Below are 21,630 nucleotides of genomic sequence, written 5' to 3'. Positions count from 1 at the left end.
CAGTGGGCAACTGTAGTAGCTAATGGCTTGATCCTTGTAGAACGGGAAGGGCAGGCAGCATTGTTTGTTTACAGTGCTCCCTGTTGGGCATAAATTTGACCAAAATTTGGGAGGAATTTGACGATCCATTTGTCCCATAGCACTAGGAAGGCTCATTCCTAGGTCACAAGAAGACTTGATTGTTAGGCCACTCAGTGTGTTGTTTTTGGATTAGACCTTATTGGTTCCCTAAAATCCTCTGGATCATCTGTGTTACTAGTCTCTTCTGATCCCAGAAATGATTTCCCTTGTTGTTTCTTCTATATCTGGATTTGCACTATTACAATTATTCCCTACATTTAAATAAGTGATCAATTGCCTCAAAATTGCCATCAGTTGCAAAAATTGCATCAATTAGACATCATTCATTTTGTCAGAGGCTTCGTTACACATCGAGTAGTGCAAGAGACAGCAATCTTATAAAATAGACAGGATATAAGTAATATCAGTTCAGTTCAATCCAGTCGCTCAGTCGTGTCTGACTCTGCGACCTCATGGACTGCAGCACACCAGGCATCCCTGTCCATCACCAGCTCCCGGAGTTTACTCAAACTCATGTCCATTGAGTCGGTGATGCCATCCAACCATCTCATCCTCTGTCATCCCCTTCTCCCGCCTTCAATCTTTCCCAGCATCAGGGTCTTTTCAAATGAGTCAGTTCTTTGCATCAGGTGGCCAAAGGATTGGAGTTTCAGCTTTAGCATCAGTCCTTCCAGTGAATATTCAGGGCTGATCTCCTTTAGGATGGACTGGTTGGATATCCTTGCAGTCCAAAGGACTCTCAAGAGTCTTCTCCAACACCATAGTTCAAAAGCATCAATACATTGGCACTCAGATTTCTTTATGGTCCAACTCTCACATCCATACATGACCACTGGAAAAAACAAAGCTTTGACTAGATGGACCTTTGTTGGCAAAGCAATGTCTCTGCTTTTTAATATGCTGTCTAGGTTGGTCATGGAGAAGGAAATGGCAACCCACTCCAGTATTCTTGCCCAGAGAATCTCATGGATGGAGGAGCCTGGCAGGCTACAGTCCATGGGGTCACAAGAGTCCGATGTGACTTAGCAACTAAACCACCACCACTAGGTTGGTCATAACTTTCCTTCCAAGGAGTAAGCGTCTTTTAATTTCCTGGCTGCAATCACCATCTGCAGTGATTTTGGAGCCCAAAAAAATAAAGTCTGACGCTGTTTCCACTGTGTCCCCATCTATTTGCCATGAAGTGATGGGGCCAGATGCCATGATCTTAGTTTTCTGAATGTTGAGCTTTAAGCCAACTTTTTCACTCTCCTCTTCACTTTCATCAGGAGGCTCTTTAGTTCTTCTTCACTTTCTGCCATAAGGGTGGTGTCATCTGCATATCTGAGGTTATTGATATTTCTCCTGGCAATCTTGACTCCAGCTTGTGCTTCATCCAGCCCAGCGTTTCTCATGGTGTACTCTGCATATAAGTTGAATAATCAGGTGACAATATACAACCTTGATGTTCTCCTTCCCCGATTTGGAACCAGTCTGTTGTTCCATGTCCAGTTCTAACTGTTGCTTCCTGACCCGCATGCAGATTTCTCCAGAGACAGGTCAGATGGTCTGGTAGGCCCATCTCTTTCAGAATTTTCCACAGTTTCTTGTGATCCACACAGTCAAAGGCTTTGGCATAGTCAATAAAGCAGAAGTAGATGTTTTTCTGGAACTCTCTTGCTTTTCTGATGATCTAATGGATGTTGGCAATTTGATCTCTGGTCCCTCTGCCTTTTCTAGATCCAGCTTGAACATCTGACTCTTCACGGTTCACATATTGCTGAAGCCTGGCTTGGAGAATTTTGAACATTACTTTACTAGCGTGTGAGATGAGTGCAATTGTGCGGTAGTTTGAGAATTCTTTGGGATTGGAATGAAAACTGACCTTTTCCAGTCCTGTAGCCACTGCTGAGTTTTCCAAATTCGCTGGTATATTGAGTGCAGCACTTTCACAGCATCATCTTTGAGGATTTGAAATAGCTCAACTGGAATTCCATCACCTCTACTAGCTTTGTTCATAGTGATGCTTCCTAAGGCCCACTTGACTTTGCACTCGAGGATCTGGCTCTAGGTGAGTGATCACACCATCGTGATTATCTAGGTCATGAAGATCTTTTTTGTACAGTTCTTCTATGTATTCTTGCCACCTCTTCTAAATATCTTCTGCTTCTGTGAGGTCCATACCATTTCTGTCCTTTATTGTGCCTATCTTTGCATGAAATGTTCCCTTGTTATCTCTGATTTTCTTGAAGAGATCTCTGGTCATTCCCATTCTATTGTTTTCCTCTATTTCTTTACATTAATTACTGAGGAAAGCTTTCTTATTTCTCCTTGCTATTCTTTGGAACTCTGCATTCAAATGGGTCTATCTTTCCTTTTCTCGTTTGCCTTTCTCTTCTCTTCTTTTCTCAGCTATTTGTAAGGCCTCCTGAGACAACTATTTTGCCTTTTCGCATTTCTTTTTCTTGGGGATGGTCTTGATCCCTGTCTCCTGTACAATGTCATGAACCTCTGTCCATAGTTAATCAGGCACTCTGTCTATCAGATCGAATCCCTTGAAACTATTTCTCACTTCCGCTGTATAATTTTAAGGGATTTGATTTAGGTCATACCTGAATGGTTCTGTGGTTTTCCCTACTTTCTTCAATTTAAGTCTGAATTTGGCAATAAGGAATTCATGATCTGAGCCATGGTCAGCTCCTGGTCTTGTTTTTGCTGACTGTATAGAGCTTCTCCATCTTTGGCTACAAAGAGTATAATCAGTCTGATTTTGGTATTGACCATCTGGTGATGTCCATGTGTAGAGTCTTCTCTTGTGTTGTTGCAAGAGGGTGTTTGCTATGACCAGTGCATTCTCTTGGCAAAACTCTATTAGCCTTTGCTCTGCCTACAAGACCTTCTAGAACTAACACCCAAAAAAGATGTCCTTTTCATTATAGGGGACTGGAATGCAAAAGTAGGAAGTCAAGAAATACCTGGAGTAACAGGCAAATTTGGCCTTGGAGTACAGAATGAAGCCAGGCAAAGAAATATAGCTAGTAACATTAATAAAGTGATACATAGGAACTTATGCCTTGAGCTTCGAGAACTAAATCAGCTCCCTAAAAGATCACCAAGACTAGGAGGAGGATCACTTAAGGCAGAAATATGATTTTTTGCCCGGGTCATTAAATGTTATAGATGAGAGGATTTGTCTGTGTGAAAATGCAGCATTCAGTTGGAATCATAACAGGTGCCAAGAATATTGAGAGCCATGCAGCTTGGTAATATCAATTTTCTCATCATAGCAACCTCAGAATTCAGTAGGCTAAGAGCCTGTTTACTGTCATGTAAGGACTTTAGGGTGAATTCTGTTGAGGCTTCCATGTAGGCAATTACATATTGCGATCCTACTGAACTCATAAAAATAGCTGCCAAGTGGTCATAATACAGATCTCTTGGTCCATCAGGCTCACCTTAATAGTAAATTTGCTGGAGTCTTATCTAAATTGGCACACATGTGACCTTGAGCCTAAGGGAATTCTGGGAATTCTGGGATACTCCTTCCTGTCCATCCTGGTGGAAGTCAGAGCCATAGATTTGTCCTGCAAAACCAATGAGTTCTGTTAGGTCATACCCGATATGTTCATCGTCACCTAATCTAATTTATGTCATACCAATTGCTATCTTTAAAGGAAATGATATATTGGCATTTTCTTACGGCACCCTGCCTAATTTTCTAGTCATTATTAGGCTGATAATCTGTAGTATGATTTCATTGTTCCCAACATGAGAGGCCCTTAAATGACCACAGTCTGGTGTTAGCCATATAAATCCTTCCCATAACTGAGGTCTTCCTGATAATTGGTAAGTTATATTTTTTCAGTGAAATTTAGCTCATTGTTCTGATGGAGCTTGAGTAGCTTTAAAGGAAAATTCTTGTTTCTGACCAGGGTCATAGCAACTATGATTGATTGGCCCAGTGAGAGGTCCCATCTTATTAATATCAACAGTGACCCAGACATAGCTGTAACTCATTTCTTCTAAAATAAATTTTCTAAAGTCCATCCAATCAGAGCCTTGGAGAGGAGAAACCCACCAAAGTAAACCAGAAATATTGAACATAGATAATTGACAAGAAACCCATCAATTGGATTGATTTCTAAAATTTGCATCGGACTGTGCCCACAACAGGAAAACATTTGTCTCATGCTCAAAAGTGCAAGAAATCAAGAAAACATTATAAATAATTCAAACAGGTCAGGTTTGGCATCTTGGGATAACTGTCTACTTCTGATGCCCTCATCTTGTCCTGGCATGTGTATCTTGCTTTTCGAATGCCATTTGAAAAAGAATTTTATGCATTTATTTATTTTGGTCTGTGCTGGGTCTCTGTTTCTGCATGGGCTTTGCACTAGTTGCAGTGAGTGGAGGCTACTCTCCAGCTGCAGTGAGCGGGCGTGTCTTGTGGAGCACGGGCTCTAGAGCGTGCAGGCTTCCGTATTTTTGGTGCGTGGGCTCAGTAGCTGTGGCTCCCAGGCTCTGGAGCACAATCTCAACAGTTGTGGCGCACAGGCTCAGCGGCTCTGCAGCATGTGGGATCCTCCAAGACCGGGGATTGAACCTGAGTCTCCTGGTTGTAGGTCATGGGGTATCAGATCTCCATTTAAAGATAAATTACTGTGATAAGCTTCAGAAACCTGGTTAGAATGTCCTGTTAATAATTCAATTAGACTCTTGCAATGGTGTAACACATCCCCTTTCAATATAGGTTCATATAATCCTTCACCCAGTTTCACAGGTCTCGCTATGATTATCTCAAAAGGAGACAAATGACGTTTGCCAAAAGAAGTGGATCTGAGGTTGAGGAGGACCAGTGCAAGGGCCTAGGCCAGGGTAAGGAATAAGCATTCATAATCTTAGCCAATTGAATTGTTGTTGTTGTTTTTTTAAAGATTTTTCTTATGTGGGCCACTTTAAAAGTCTTTATTGAATTTGTTACAATATTACTTCTTACGTTTCAGGTTTTTTGGCCTCAGGGTATGTGGGATCTTAGCATCTCAACCAGGGATTGAATCAGCACCCCCTGCATTGGAAGGTGAAATCTCAACCACTGGACTGCCAGGGAGTTCAGTTCAGTTCAGTAGCTCAGTCATGTCTGACTCTTTGCGACCCCATGAACCGCAGCACGCCTGGCCTCCCTGTCCATCACCAACTCCCTGAGTCCACCCAAACCCATGTCCATCAAGTTGATGATGACATCCAACCATCTTATCCTCTGCCGTCCCCTTCTCCTCCCACCCTCAATCTTTCCCAGCATCAGGGTCTTTTCAAATGAGACAGTTCTTTGCATCAGGTGGCCAAAGTATTGGAGTTTCAGCTTCAACATTAGCCCTTCCAATGAACACCCAGGACTGATCTCCTTTAGGATGGACTGGTTGGATCTCCTTGCAATCCAAGGGACTCTCAAGACTCTTCTCCAACACCACAGTTCAAAAGCAGCAATTCTTCGGCACTCAGCTTTCTTTATAGTCCAACTCTCACATCCACACATGACCACTGGAAAAACCATAGCCTTGACTAGACAGACCTTTGTTGACAAAGTGATGTCTCTGCTTTTTAATACGCTGTCTAAGTTGGTTATAACTTTCCTTCCAAGGAGTAAGTGTCTTTTAATTTCATGGCTGCAGTCACCATCTGCAGTGATTTTGGAGCCCAGAAAAATAAAATCAGCCACTGTTTCCACTGTTTCCCCATCTATCTGCCATGAAGTGATGGGACCAGATGCCATGATCTTGGTTTTCTGAATGTTGAGCTTTAAGCCAACTTTTTCACTCTCCTCTTTCACTTTCATCAAGAGGCTCTTTAGTTCTTCTTCACTTTCTGCCAAAGGGTGGTGTCATCTGCATATCTGAGGTTATTGATATTTCTCAGGGCGATCTTGATTTCAGCTTGTGCTCCCTCCAGCCCAGCGTTTCTCATGATGTACTCTGCATGTAACTTAAATAAGCAGGGTGACAATATGCAGCCCTGACATACTCCTTTTCCTATTTGAAACCAATCTGTTGTTCCATGTCCAGTTCTAGCTGTTGCCTCCTGACCTGCATACAGGTGTCTCAAGAGGCAGGTCAGGTGGTCTGGTATGCCCATCTCTTTCAGAATTTTCCACAATTTGTTGTGATCCACCCAGTCAAAGGCTTTGGTCCCCACCACTTGGGGATTTGTTGAGTAATTGATGTTTGTGTTTCTGGGTCCCTGTTGCTGCTCTTGGCCTTTCTCCAGTCGCGGCGAGCAGGGGCTACTCTCTAGTTGTGGTGTGCGGACTTGTCCCTGCTGAGACTTCTCTTGTTGCAGAGCGTGGGCTCTAGGCACAGGCTTCAGTAGCTGTGCACACAGGCTTAGTTGCTCTGGGGCCTGTGGGCTCTTCCCAGACCAGGGCTTGAACCCACGTCCCCTGCCTTGGCGGCAGATTCTTAACCATTGGACCACCAGGGAAGTCCCCAGCTGGGTCTTAATTGTTCCATTCCTTCTTTAACTATTCTGTTAATAAACACAGAAGATTGGTGGCAATAAGTATAACAGAAACGCTACATAATCAACCAAATCTTACACATTTCTTTAACAGATTGTCAAGGAAAGTGAGTTCTTCTATAGCTACAGTTCTGAGAGGATTCCCCAAAGAGGAATCACTCTTTGTAAAATCAGTTTCCCTACTGACTGTGCTTCTGGCCCTTCTGCCACAAGTGTGAAAACACACACATCAAAGCAAGAACATACTGATAACCTTGAGAGGGAAACATTTGTATAAAATCAATCTGCCAAATTTCACAGGGACTTGCAGGCGATAGAAAATTGCCTTGAGAACTGTGTAATGACTTCCTCGGGTTTTATTTTGGACAAATGGTACAACGTGAATAGACTATTTGAACTATTGTAAAAGAAAGTTTCCAAAAATACTGTTTACTCTATAAGACAACCTTATCTGGGTTCCAGTGAATTAACTTCAATAGGTTGAACTTCAAATGGAAGGCTAGGCCTTCCATTTGGATTTATTCAACACTCTTTGCTGGAGCTGAATCTTCTTCCTTTTTGTGACCAGGTATCTTTCTGGTGCCATTCCCTGATACTTTATGTCAATAAAGTTACCAGGAGGCTGAAAGTGAAGAACAGTTGTTAGTTGGTTGTTTCTGTTTTGTAAAGCCACTCTCTTGGCTGCGTGATCAGCTAGTTTCCTTTTGCGCCTGCAGTGTCAGTCTTTGAATGATCCGATACCTTAATAATAGCAAGTGCGTTCAGAAGCAGATTTACATCTAATAATTCTCGACTTGTTTCCCAATTTTAATAGGCTGCCCTGAGGATGTTAAAGATCCCCTTTATTTCAGAGGCTTGGCAAAATCACGTGCCACCCCAAAAGGGTAGTGGCTACGTGCGTAAATATCACCAGATTTTCCTTTTATCAACTGGCAGGCTCCTGTTAGTGCTGTTAACTCAGACCGTTGGGCAGCAAAGACATTAGGCAAGGGAGCATTTTCAAGGATCGATTTGGGAAGTCAGCCTGGTACTTTCCATGAGGTTCTCACAGGTAGGACCCATTGGTAAAAAATATAAAATCAGAATTAGTCATTGGGCCTTCTTGAAGATCAATCCCAGGCAATAAAAGATTGTCAGTTAAAACAATCTTGTTTTTCATTCTTGACCTCTGATTCTTCTGGGAGCAAGGTGACTGGACTAAGTTTGCTATGAAGAAGTTTTATTCAATGAGAGCAAAACAATTTCATGAGAAGTTAATCAGCTTGCTGAATAATGTGTGTGCTGAGAGTTTAACAAAGCTTCTGAACAAAGACGGAGAGAAGGGTGACTCATGACTGTTTCTTCTGAGGACTGACACAGCACAGATGTTGCTGTGATAATCTGGAGACAAGGGGAAAGGCCCTTAGCTACCTAGTCTAGCTGTTGGCTGTAATATCCTATTGGTGGGTACTAAACCCTGGGTTGCTGGGTTAATACCCTTGGTGCAACATCTTTGTTTTCATGTGTAAAAAACGGGGCTTCCCTATAGGCTCAGACAGTAAAGAATCTGCCTACAACACAGGAGACCTGGGTTCAATCTCTGGGTCAGGAAGATCCACTGGAGTAGGGAATGGCTCCCCACTCTAGTATTCTTGCCTAGAGAATCCTATGAACAGAGGAGCCTGGTAGGCTGCAGTCCATGGGGTTGCAAAGAGTCAGACATTGACTGAGCGATTGACACTTTCACTTTCACTTTTCTTTCTTTTTTTCATAAAAAGAAAAAAAGGTAGGAAATTCCCTGGTGGTCCAGTGGTTAGGACTCAGCACTTCCAGTGCCCAGGGCCAGGGTTCAGTCTCTGATCAGGGAACTAAGATCCCACAAGCCACACAGCCAAAAGAACAAAGAAAAAAAGATAAATCATAATTTGGATGCCCCAGGGCTGAGACCTTTGCCAGGAGGCTTGAAGTGGTTCTCCAAGGCTTCAGAATGTTCTATTTCCCAGCAGAGAGGTTCAGGTTGGTCTTGTTTAAGCAAGCCATATAATGGTTGAACTGCTAAGGAAAAATTTGGAATCCAATTTCTGCAAGGCCTAGAAAGCCCCTTCATTGCCTTCTTGTCTTCAAAGTAGGGAACAATACCAAAATGCCTTTCACTCTATCTAGAGCAATTAAAAGTCCCTTTGACGTTAACTTCTGGAGTAAACACAAGGTATCTTGCTGACTATTTATCAAAGAATTTTTTAACACAACAACAAATCATCTACATATTGTATCAGAAGTGATGTATGTGGAAAAACCAGATCATCTAAGTCTGCTTTTAATATTTGGGAAAGTTAAGTGGGGCTTTCAAGATAGCCCTGTGGCATCACAAGTCCATGTATATTGCTGTTCATCCCAAGTGAAAGCAGAAAGATATGGGTCATCAGGGTGTGCAGGAATATTAAAGAATGTACTTCAGAGATCTATGCCAGAAAAGAAGTCACTAGTTTCAGGAATATAGGACAGTAAGGTATGGAGTTTTGGCACTGCAAAATAGCACAGACTAATAATAGTATTGATAGAGCTCAAATCCTACGCTAATCTCCAACCTTTGCCGTTAAGTGTTTTAACAGTGAAGATGGGAGAGCTGCAAGGGCTGGTGCAAGACACAATAAGCCCTTCCTTAATGTAGTTAGTCCCTCAGTCGTGTCCGACTCTTTATGACCCCCTGGGCTGTAGCCCACCAGGCTTGTCTGTCCATGGAATTCTCCAAGCAAGAATACTGGAGCAGGTTGCCATTTCCTTCTCCAGGTGTTCTTCCCAAACCCAGGGATCGAACCCAGGTCTCCCATATTGCAGGCAGTCCCTTTACCCACTGAGCCACCAGGGAAGCTCCTTGATGTTAGCTGATGTCACAGATCTTAATCCTTCTCTGGCCTCCTGCCTCAGTGGGTATGGACCAGTATTGGGCAGAGGGTTATTCTGATCTATGGTAATTTAAAAATTTTTTTGTATTATATTATATACTTATTTATGTATTTGTTTGTGCCAGGACTTAGTTGCAACACACAGGACCTTCGATCTTTGTTTGGCATGTGGGATCTTTATCTGTGGCATTTGAACTCTTAGTTATGGCGTGTGGGATCTAGCTCCCAACCAGGAATCGGGCAGGCCCCCTGCACTGGGAATGCGGACCACTGGTCTTAGCCACTGCACCACCAGGCAAGTCCCCAGTGTCTATAGTAATTTTAATGGGTAATGTGGGACGTATTTTTCCAATGTCAGTAAGATTCATTGCCTGTAATCCTTCAGGTACTGAGCCCAGCAGTTGTTCTTGTTCTGCATCACCCTCATCATGGATCACAAACCTTGTATGATGAAGAAAATCTTACTGATCCTTCAGTGCTAAAAATATTGCCCCCTTAGGAGTAAAAGTAATATGGGCTTCCTAAGTTTCTGATTAACTCTACCTACCAGGTGAACAGTGGCACTTTCTACTCCGAGAAAGCAGTGCCTTCCTTTAAATTCTCCTCAGTAAAGTTCTAAAGGGGGTGATTTAAAAGCCTTAACGTGTGTATATGTGTGTGCTCTGCTCATTTGTGTCTGACTCTTTGACCCCCTCGACTGTAGCCTGAATTTTCCATGGAATTTTCCAGGCAAGAATACTGGAGCAGGTTGCCAATTCCTACTCCAGGGGATCTTTCCGACCCTGGGATTGAACCTGCGTCTCTTACACTGGCAGATGGATTCTTTACCACTGTGCCACCTGGGAAGCCCAAGAGCCTTCATTAGGTGCATTAGAAACCCCTACCGTGTGCACTGAAATATTTCTCTGAGGGAGCCTTTGATTTCGGTAGCGTTTAAAACTGAAAAGGCGGACCCTGTGTCTATGAGAGCTTTAATTGTTTTCCCTTGTATTTTCACTTCTACTTACCCCAGGGTTTTAGAGAAAAGAAGAGGAAAGACTACCAGTGTTCCCCAGGAGCAGCCTTATTTGTGTTTGGCTTGGAATTCTAGTTAGAAATTCTGTTTTCCCCTGAAATCTTTCCAACTTTTTTTGCAACTCTTTCTCGTATGAGCAGATTTTCTACAGCAAACGCAAGTTCTATATTCCTTTGTCAGCCATGGGTTGAACAGGAGTTTGTTAACCAGTGACTGACCTTGATTTCTTAGTTGGGATGATTGAAAATTTATAATCCTTTTATTAAGAGCTGGATTTCTCTCTCTCTCTCTTTTTTTTTAAATAAATTTTTATTTATCTTGGACTGCACTGGGTCTTCATTGTTGTGCGCGGGCCTTCTCTAGTTGCAACAAGCAGGGTCTGCTCTTGTGTGCAATACTTGAGCTTTTCACTGCAGTGGCTTCTCTTGCTGTGGACCACAGGCTGTAGGTGTGTGGCTCAGTAGTTGCTCTGAAGCATGTGGGATCTCCCCGGACTAGGCAGGCAGATTCTTAACCACTAGACCATCAGGGAAGTCCCTCTACTTTTTAATGGTTTTGGAAAGTTGGTTGGCGAGTGCAAACGAACCTAAATCATGTCTTTTAAAAAAATATTTATTTTTATTTATTTTATTTATCGTGCTGCACTGAGTCTTAGTTTTCTTCACTGGGGCATGAGGAATCTTTGGTCGTACCATGTGAGCTCTTAGTTGCCGCATGTGGGACCTAGTTCCCTGACCAGGGGTCAAACCCAGGCCCCCTGCATCGGGAGAATGGTGTCTTAGACACTGGACCACCAGGGAAGGCCCTAAATTGTGTCTCTCAATTAGAACAGCCAATTTCTCACCTATGCCGTCTGAAACCACAGAATTAAGCAAAGGATCTTTTTTGTGATGAGAAAATGATTCAGATATCATGCCAGAATATTATTTAAAAGTTTTCTTGAACCCCTCCTAATAATCCAGAATTTATTCATCTGGTTTTGTTTATACTGCTGAATCTTTGTCCTGTCTACAGTTTTGGAAAAGAGCTGTGGGATAAATCTGAGTCATTTTATGACTTAATTTCTTGCATTCAGTTCAAGCCTCTAGACTATGCAGATCAGAATCTGTTAAGGGGTGTGTCCATTCTGCTTTCTCTATCTATTCCTGTGCCTTACTTTCTGAACTGAGAGCTGTATTAATTGTAGTCATTGATAATTAATCTGGGTAACTCAGATTCCTTAGCAAATCCCAATGGATCTTGACTCAGGCCAGGACATTACTTTACCAAAGCTCTAAGTTCTGCTCATGTCCAGGTTGTATACATAAGTACCAAGGACGGTTCCCAGGTGGTAAGAGGTATCTCCTCAAATGAGACTGTAATTACTTCATTTGTACGAAAAAAAATTTTATCAAAATATAGTTTATTCACCGTAATTCCAATTTTATGTCCTCTTTCACTGGGGGAGAGGAAACAGCAGTTGGCAGAGGTGGCAGAAGAAAGGGATGGCCTTTGGGTCAGGCAGTTCAGATAAAAGAGGGTATGAGACAGGGGCAGAGGGAGAGCCTGGGTTAAGGCTAGTGACTTCTTAAAATTCCAGTATCATTTCAATCCATTTTTTGCTTGTTTCCTGCAAAGAAATTAATTTATCGTTTCTTCTTTTAGAAGCCTCTAAATACCGATCAGAATAAGCATTCCATTCCGCCTATCTGATCTCATTGCCATCTTCCTCTAGCTCTGCATACACAAACAATTTTGAAATGTCAAAAGAACCTCAATTTGGCCATTTTAGGTTGAAATCTCCTTTCATATGATTTTCCCAATTAAGTATGTGCAAGCATAAATTCTTTATGTATAGTACATGACCCTGGCTGGGGCGTTAGTTAGAGGCTGGAAATCTATTGCTCCTTTTTCTTTTGTTCTGACAGCTTTGTTTCCTGTCCTGGGGTTGGTTTGTTAAGATGTCAGTAAGCGCTGGTGCTGCTGACCCTGTGATGACCAGTGTGCTGTTTGTGAACTTAACTCCTCTAGGCGTCACCCTAGAGTCATCTCAGCTCTTTCACACATCTGGGTTTCGCACTCCCGCGGTCTAAAACTGTTGCGGGTACTCGGACCGCTGATGCTCAGCTCTTAGCTATGGTCCTGGGACAATAAGTTTTTAAGTTAAATGAGGCGTTTGCCTGTGGGACGGCCTCCACCACTCCTGTAGGTTTCTCAGCTGCTTGAGAAAGCTGTTGCTGGCCAGGTGGCGATGTTCCTTTTGTTATTCAGAGCTGAAAGCTCTCCTGTGATAGTTAGTCATTTATTCCAGCAAACTCTATTCAAATAGCCAATTCAAGGAAAATTGATAGGCTAGTCTCCTCCGTGATCACCCAGTCCAAACCCACTCAATGTCTTTCAACTGAGTAAACTCATCCCAATGTCTTTGTTTGTTTGGGGTTTTTTGTTTTTGGCCTTCGTGTTTTGGGTTTTTGTTTTGCCAGTGTCTCTCAATGGGAGTGGGCTTCCCTGGTAGCTTAGCTGGTAAAGAATCCGCCTGCAATGCAAGAGACCCCTGTTCAATTCCTGGGTTGGGAAGATCCCCTGGAGAAGGGATAGGCTACCCACTCCAGTATTCATGGGCTTCCCTGGTGGCTCAGCCAGTTAAGAATCCACCTGCAATGCAGGAGACCTGGGTTCAATCCATGGGTTAGGAAGATCCCCTGGAAAAGGGAAAGGCTACCCACTCCAGTATTCTGGGCTGGAGAATCCCTCGTAGTTCAGTCAGTGAAGAATCTGCCTGCAATGCAGGAGACCTGGGTTCAAATACTGGGTCAGGAAGATCCTCTGGAGAAAGAAATGCAACCCATTCCAGTGTTCTTGTCTGGAGAATCCCATGGACAGAGGAGCCTGGTGGGCTACAGTCCATGGGGTTGCAAAGAGTCGGGACATGGCTGAGTGACTAAGCACAGCACAGCTCAGTGGGGGTAACCCCCTGTATATTCTCACTGAGCAAAATCTTCTGTGTTTTTCAAATAGGGTAACCCAGGTACCTCTTCTAGAAACTAAGTTCAAGGAAAACCTATTCCTCACAGCAAGGGGTTTGTCCACCACAAAATTAAATTTAGGATTATCAGCTAATAATGGGAGATCCAAAACCCAGGATCTCCCAAATTCATCTGGACTTACCTAGAGACACGTGGGCACCAGGGGCCTCTGCTGGTACCAAGGTTCCAGATCCTCGTAGAGTTCAGGCAGAGGACAAAAGTCCACTCTGAGTCCTTTCATGATTGCTAAAATTATCTACTGAATAAAAACTTGCAACCTAAAAGTTGTGAGTTAAGTTTTATTTGGGCATTTTATTGAGGACTATAGCCCAGAAGATATCCTCTCAGATAGCTCTGAGAGACTGCTCCAAGAGGACCCAGGATATATATAGGATTTTTCTCCCCCCTGGGGAAAAATCAAAAACATGTTGTCAAAATTTAGAAGATTACTGCTAATCAGGAAGAACAGATATCTCAACTTAATGCTTTTAAAGTTCTTCTATGTATGTGAAGATGCAAGAATCTGGGTTCACTGAAATTATTCCCTAAATATGCATCTTAAATAGGACCAGTATCCAAAGCACAAACTGCTTCCAATTTTTCTCCAGCCTGAGTTTCCCTGACGCAATGACTTAGTGACTTGGTGTGTGACCACAGTCCCTAATGGCTTGATCCTTGTAGAACAGGAATGGCAGGCAGCGTTCTTTGTTTACGCCCCTCTCCCCAGCTCCACGGAAGCCTGGAAGTCAACAGCTTCACAATGACAGTAGCTGTGAAAAACAGTAGTTTAGCAGCCACTGTAGGGACAGAATGGATTTGGAGCTCTCTAAAGGCCCATCCCTAGAGAGTTGTCGCTAGTTGACTTGTCTGATGGCTCACAGAAAAGCTCTATTATCAGTACTTGACTTTATTTGACCTGTTTCAGAGGACACTCTGTGAAAACAGCTTGACATACGCAGCATTTGTCAAAAAGGAAAATAAAAGGTCAGTGGCACAACAAAAGAAAAATTAGATAAACTGGATTTAATCAAAATCAAACTTGTGCTTCATATGATAGCATCAGTAAAATGAAAAGACAACCCATGCAAAAGGAGAACATATTGGCAAATTATATATCTGATATGTCTAATTTGGGATTTGTGTCTAGTATACGTAAAGAACTCATATAATTCAAAAATGAAAATAAAAATAACCCAATCAAAAATGGAGAAAGGATTTGTACAGTGATTTCTCCAAAGATACATTTTGTTTTGTTTGTTTGCTTAGTTGCTAAGTTGTGTCTGACTCTTTTGTGACCCCATGGACTGTAGCCTGCCAAACTCCTCTTTCTATGATATTTCCCAGGCAAGAATACTGGAGTGGTTGCCATTTCCTTCTCCAGGGGATCTTCCTGACCCAGGGATTGAACCTGAGTCTCCTGCATTGCAGGCAGATTCTTTACCACTGAGGCACCTGGGAAGTCCCCAAAGAAGATATACAAATGGTCAACAAGCAGATGAAAAGACGCTCAACATCAATAGCCGTTAGGGAAAAACAAATCAAAGTCACAATGCTATACCACTTCACGCTTGCTTGGATTGCTATAATCAAAAACAAAGCAAATTAAAACAGTGTGGACTACTCATGTCTAACATGTCTGGTGCCTCAGCACCTTCCTGTTGGGACAGTTGTACAGCAAGGGAGGGCCAGTGAGGGTGGGCATCCACCCATCTGAAGGCTCTTGCTCCAGCCAGCGTGGAAGGAATGGCCCCACTAAAATGCCAGTGGACAGAAAGAAGCAAAGATTCCTCCCTCCCTCCCTCCCTGTTGATAAATCTTTGATTTTCTCCAAGAGGACCTTAAATAGCATCTCCGTAAGAGAGGATCTAACCACATACCTCCCCAGCAAACTCATACCCTGGTCAGGAAATTCCAGGAGGCAACACCGCGATTGCAGTTTCCAAGATGTGATTGTGTAGATGTCAGAGTGCAGCCCTGAATAACGGGAAGAGAAGAGTGGGGGCCTAGAAAGATGAGAATACTGGAGCACAAATGAGTTCAGTAACTTCACCACTTCACAAAAGGAGAAAGTGACAGTGGAGATAAGAGTTGAACTCAGGCCGTCAGAGTCCAAAATTATAGTATAGGGTATGTATATTCAATGGAATATTACTCAGTCATTAAAAAGAATGAAATAATGCCATTTTCAGCAACATGGATGGACCTAGATAGTGTCCTACTGAGAGAAGTAAGTCAGATAGAGAAAGAGAAATACCATATCACATCCTTTATATGTGGAATCTGAAAAGAAATGATACAAATGAACTTACAAAACAGAAAGAGACTCACAGACTTAACGAATGAATTCACGGTTGCTGGGTGGAAGGGGTAGTTAGGGAGTTTTGGTTGGACATGTACAGACTGCTATATTTAAAATGGATAACCAACAAGGACCAATTGTATAGCACATGGAACTATGCTCAATATTATATGGCAGTCTGGATCGGAGGGGAGTTTGGGGGAGAATGGATACATGTAAATGTATGGCTGTGTCCTTTCACTGTTCGGCCTAAAACAATCATAACATTGTTTGTTAATCAGCTGTAGGCCAATACAAAAAATTTTTTAAAAAGAACTCTAACTATCATCACAGTGACAAATACTGATGGCAGAGCCAACAGAAGGGCCTGGCGGGCTACAGTCCACGGCATAGCAGAGTTGGACACGACTGAGCAACTTCTTTATCTTTTATGTACATACATACGTAAACAAAATACAACAACAACAAATGAAAAATAACAGGTGTTGGCAAGAATATGGGAAAACTAAAACCCCCATTTCCTGCCAGTGGGAATGTAAAACAGTACAGTTTCTTTGGAAAACAGTTTTGATTCTCAAAAATGTAAACATAGAGTTACCATATGACTCCGGAAGACACAATAGTAATCTTTGATGGATACTTTGCATTCAGCTGGAGTCCAGGCTGTGTTTAGGTGAGGAAACCTGGCAGATGAATTTGCAGTCAGAGCTCAAAAGTGTGTAGGCCTGGGGCAAGTCCTAGGCAACCAGGAAGCTTCTTATATCCCTGAAGACTGAACTAAGTCTTTGAATGTACAACAAGTCCTCATATAAAAGTGAAGGAGAACTTGAAGGAAATATGTTCTGGAAATCTAGCAAATATGAACAAAAAAGACTGGAAATTTGTTAAATATATATGTACATACATGGGATTCCCTGGTGGCTCAGACAATAAAGAGCCCACCTGCAATGTGGGAGACCTGGGTTCAATCCCTGGGTCGAAAAGATCCCCTGGAAAAGGCAATGGCAACCCACTCCAGTATTCTTGCCTGGAGAATCCCATGGACAGAGGGGCCTGGCGGGCTACAGTCCACGGCATAGCAGAGTTGGACACGACTGAGCAACTTCTTTATCTTTTATGTACATACATACGTAAACAAAATACAACAACAACAAATGAAAAATAACAGGTGTTGGCAAGAATATGGGAAAACTAAAACCCCCATTTCCTGCCAGTGGGAATGTAAAACAGTACAGTTTCTTTGGAAAACAGTTTTGATTCTCAAAAATGTAAACATAGAGTTACCATATGACTCAAAAATTCCACTTCTAGGTATATCCAAGAAAACTGAAAACATACATCCAAAAAAACAAACTGTTACACAAAGGTTCATAGCAGCATTATTCATAACTGACAAAAAGTAGAAAAAAATGCCCATCCACTGATAAATGAATGAAAAATGTTAATATCAATGCAATAGAATATTATTTGGCCTTAAATAGGAAAAGAGTTCTGATTCATGCTACAACCTTGATGAACATCAAAAACGTTGTAAGTGAAAGAAGTAAGATAAAAAAGGGCACATACTGTGTGATTACATTTGTATGAAATATCCAGAATAAGTAAATGCATAGAGACAGAAAGATTAGTGGTTACCTAGGTCTTGAGAGCTGGGCATACGGTAAGTTAGGAGAAAAGAAATAGTGATGGTAATATGCAGGGACTTTCTATGCGGGATGGTGATGAAAATATTTTGGAATTAGCCTTTATTGTACAACTGTCTAAATCATGTATATATCTAATTTTTATATCATGACTGTAGGGGAAAAAAAAGTGAATTGTAAACTTTAAAAAGACAATCTATATGTATGTGAGGGCTTCCCTGGTGGCTTAGACAATAAAGACTCTGCCTGCAATGCCGGAGACTGGGGTTCGATCCCTGGGTCGGGAAGATCCCCAGAGAAGGGAATGGCTACCGACTCCAGTATTCTTGCTTGGAAAATTCCTTCCCTGGTGGCTCAGATGGTAAAGAATCTGCTTGCAACATAGGAGACCCAGGTTCAATTCCTGGGTTGAGAAGATCGCCTGGAGAAGGCAATGGCAACCCACTCCAGTATTCTTGCCTGGAGAATCCCATGGACAGAGAAGCCTGGCTGGTTATAGTCCTTGGGGTCACAGTCAGACACGACAGAAAGACTTTCACTCATGGTATGTTAATTTATCTCAATAAAGCTGTTGTTGTGTTATTTTTTAAAAAATAAATCAAACTCTTGATTTTATTCAACCAGTGTTTTGCAGACAGCTGCCTTTCCCGTCCAAGGTTCTCACTGCTGAAGATGCATACCCAGGCACCAGAAACTCTGAGCCATAGGCTGGGAACTGCCTAGTAACGGCAGGTGGGAACCACACAGAGTGGAGTGGAAGAGGGACCCCACACTTTTTTAGGCAGTGCAACATGGCCTGTGGGATTTTAGTTCCCTGATCAGGGATCCAACCCGAGGCCCCTGCATTGGAAGTGCAGAGTCTTAACCGCTGGACTGCCAGGGAAGTCCCTGTTACTTTTTTTAAAGACTTCATTTCCTTTTTATTGCTGAATAGTGTTTTATAGGATATATGCACCACAATTTGTTCAAACATCGCCCATTGAAGGACCTTCAGATTTACTTCCAGTGTTTGGCTATCATGAATGAAGAAATATTGCTTGATATGAAAAATTTTAAATATACAAACAACTCTTATTTTCATATTAAATCCACCCAACTTCAGGGGACTTCAAGCCAAAAAATAGCAATAATAATAATCAGTTAGCACTTCTGTTTTTAAAAATTATTTTTATTAATAAAGACTGAAATACTTCATTCTTTATTTCTGGACTTTACTAAAGCTCTGGTGGCTCAGACAGTAAAGAATCTGCCTGCAGTGCAGGAGACCTGGGTTTGATCCCTGGGTCAGGAAGATCCCCTGGAGCAGGAAATGGCTTACCGCTTCAGTATTCTTGCCTGGAAAATCCCATGGACAGAGGAGCCTGGAGGGTTATAGTCCATGGAGTTGCAAAGAGTCGAACATGACAGAGCAACTAACACTTTCAAAGCTTATATACCTTAAAAATCAAGGTTTATGACACATGCCTGCTCTGTATTAGAGCAGCCATTCTCTGCTTTGTCGAGTATCAAGGCCCAAGGTTTTATTAGGGCTTCCCAGTTGGCTCAGTGGGGAAAGAATCCACCTGATGCAGGTTTGATGCCTGGGGGGTGGGGAAGATCCCCTGGAGCAGGACTTGGCAACCCTCTCCAATATTCTTGCCTGAAGAGTCCCATGGACAGAGGAGCCTGGCGGGCTATACCGTCCACGAGATCGCAAAGACTCAGACACAATTGAAGTGACTGAGCACAGCACACGCATGGCTTTTTCCCATGTTGGAATTACTTAGTGGATTGACTTTTACTCTTTATTATCTGTCTCTTCCACTAGAATGTACACCCCATTATAAGGGAGACTGCGTCTGTCTTTTTCAGCGTTTCCTAACATATTGCCAGACATGGAGTCAGTGCTCTTGAAAGAAGAAATAACTGAATGTGTTTGGGGCTTATTTGCATTTATATGACAAACACCTGCATTTATAGATCTCATCATTTAGTGAGTTATCTATCTTTGAGGGAGAGCTATTACGGCACCATTTTTTTCTGGTTGTCATAGCAACCCACTGGCCTCCAGAGCTACAAGTTAATTCTGACGCACTTATTTTCCCAGAAGTCCAGCGGTATTTTCAATTATGAGATAATGACGCTATTATAAAGCACATTTCTCATACTAAAAGGGGCATTATGGGGTTTTCACTTTATCGTTTCTGAAAATGGCAGAGAATTAGGAAGGAAACAAACCTGTTCATACTGATAAATGCTAGGAAGAACAGAACAAAACAGTGTGACACACATCTTTACTGCTAACCCTTTCCTATTTCCTCCAAGTTCCCCACCTTTCCATAAGCATCATGAATTTTGTTTAGTTTTCTGTTATTACCAAAGTTTTAAAAGGTAAATACTACAAAATAAACTCTAAAGAGTTCTGCTACAGCTTAAATATTGTCTTGTTTTTCTCCTTGTTGGTGTTGCTTTAACATGTCATGTGAAGGGGCTTCTCCGGTGGCTCAGTGGTAAAGAATCTGTCTGCCAAACGCAGGAGACACAGTTTCAATCCTTGATCTGGGAGGATACCACATATCTCGGAGCAGCTAAGCCCGTGCATGACCCACAACTATTGAACCCGTGCTCTAGAGCCTGGGAGCCGAAACTACTGAAGCCCTAGAGCCTAGAGCCTGTGCTCCCCAGCAAGAGAAGCCACCGCAGTGAGAAGCCCACGCATCACAACTGGAAAGTAGCCCCTGCTCACCACAGCTAGAGAAAAGCCCTTGCAGCAACTAATACCCAGCACAACCAAAATAAAAATAAAGAAAATTAGTTTGGAAAATGTCATGTGAAGTAAGTTAAGAGTCTATCAAAAATTGAATTTTGCTCTGAAAACGTCCTAGGTAAGGTATTTCTCTCTCCCTTTCTTCACATTTTAGGGACAGGCACTGAGAAATTTTTTATTTTATTTTCCTTTTTTATCGGGGTATGAATGCTTTACAGTGTTTGCCAGTTTCTGCTGTACAGCAAAGTGAACTAGCCACACGTGTACATATAATCCCCTCCTCCTTAGATTTCCTTCCCGTTTAGATCACCACAGAGCATTGAGTTCCCTGTGCTATACAGTCAGTTCTCATCAGTTATCTATTTTATACATAGTAGTGTATATATGGCTTTACACGTGGCATAGCGGTAAAGAATCTGCCTGCCAATATAGGAGACGCAAGAGACGTGGGTTCAGTCCCTAGGTTGGGAAGATTCCCTACAGTAGGAAGTGTGGCAACCCACTGCAGTATTCTTGCCAGGAAAATTTCATGGACAGAGAAGCCTGGTGGGCTACAGTCCACGGGCTCTCAGAGAGTTGGACATGACTGAGCCCATGTCCAATCCATGTGTCCAATCCATGACTGAGCCCAATCCATACCACCCTCTCTCCCCTCTTTGGTTTGTTCTTTACATCTGTGTCTCTATTTCTGCTGTATAAGCTAGTTCATCCATACCATTTTTCTAGACTCCACACATATGTGATAATATATACTTGCTTTTCTCTTTCTGACTTAACTTCACTCTGTACGACAGCCTCTAGGTCCATCCATTTCTCTGAAAATGGCACAATTTCATTCCTTTTTACGGCTGAATAATATTCCATTGTATGTATGTGCCACATCTTCTTTATCCCTTCCTCTGTCAAGGGATATTTTGGTGGCTTCCGTGTCCTGGCTACTGTAAACAGTACTGCAATGAGCATTAGGGTCCATGTATCTTTTCAAATTATGATTTTCTCCAGATATATGCCCAGGTGCGGGATTGCTGGATCATATGGTAGCTCTAATTTTAGTTTGTTAAGGAACCTCCATACTGCTCTCCATAGTGCCTGTACCAGTTTACATTCCAACAAGTAGTGAGAAGGTTCTCTCTTTTCCACACCCTCTCCAGGTTGTATTGTTTGTAGACTTTTGATGATGGCCATTCTGATCTGTGTGAGGCAATACATCATTTATAGCTTTGATTTGCATATCTATAATAATTAGTGATGCTGAGCATCTTTTCATGTACTTTTTGGCCATCTATATGTTTTCTTTGGAGAAATGTCTATTTAGATCTTCTGCCCATTTTTTGTTGGGTTGGGTTTTGTTTTGTTTTGATCTTGAGCTGCATGAGCTATGTGTATATTTTGGATTAATCCGTAGTCAGTTGCTTTGTTCGCAAATATTTTCTCTATTCTGTGAGCTGTCTTTTCGTTTTGTTTATG

The 21,630-nt window shown here is 42.2% G+C and overlaps 1 long non-coding RNA gene across 1 annotated transcript; it reads left to right on the top strand.

Moving 5' to 3' along the window:
- The first annotated feature begins 982 nt into the window (after positions 1-982).
- On the top strand, positions 983-20,221 carry LOC145529464 (uncharacterized). The gene is made up of 3 exons (XR_014071249.1): positions 983-4,935; positions 5,064-5,137; positions 19,885-20,221. It is a non-coding gene; the product is annotated as an uncharacterized LOC145529464 (long non-coding RNA).
- The last annotated feature ends 1,409 nt before the right edge of the window (positions 20,222-21,630 follow it).

This window comes from Giraffa tippelskirchi, chromosome 12 (genome assembly GCF_054371585.1).
Source record: "Giraffa tippelskirchi isolate mGirTip1 chromosome 12, T2T-mGirTip1v1.2.pri, whole genome shotgun sequence".
Taxonomy (NCBI): domain Eukaryota; kingdom Metazoa; phylum Chordata; class Mammalia; order Artiodactyla; family Giraffidae; genus Giraffa; species Giraffa tippelskirchi.
This window is presented reverse-complemented; position numbering and strand designations above follow the sequence as displayed.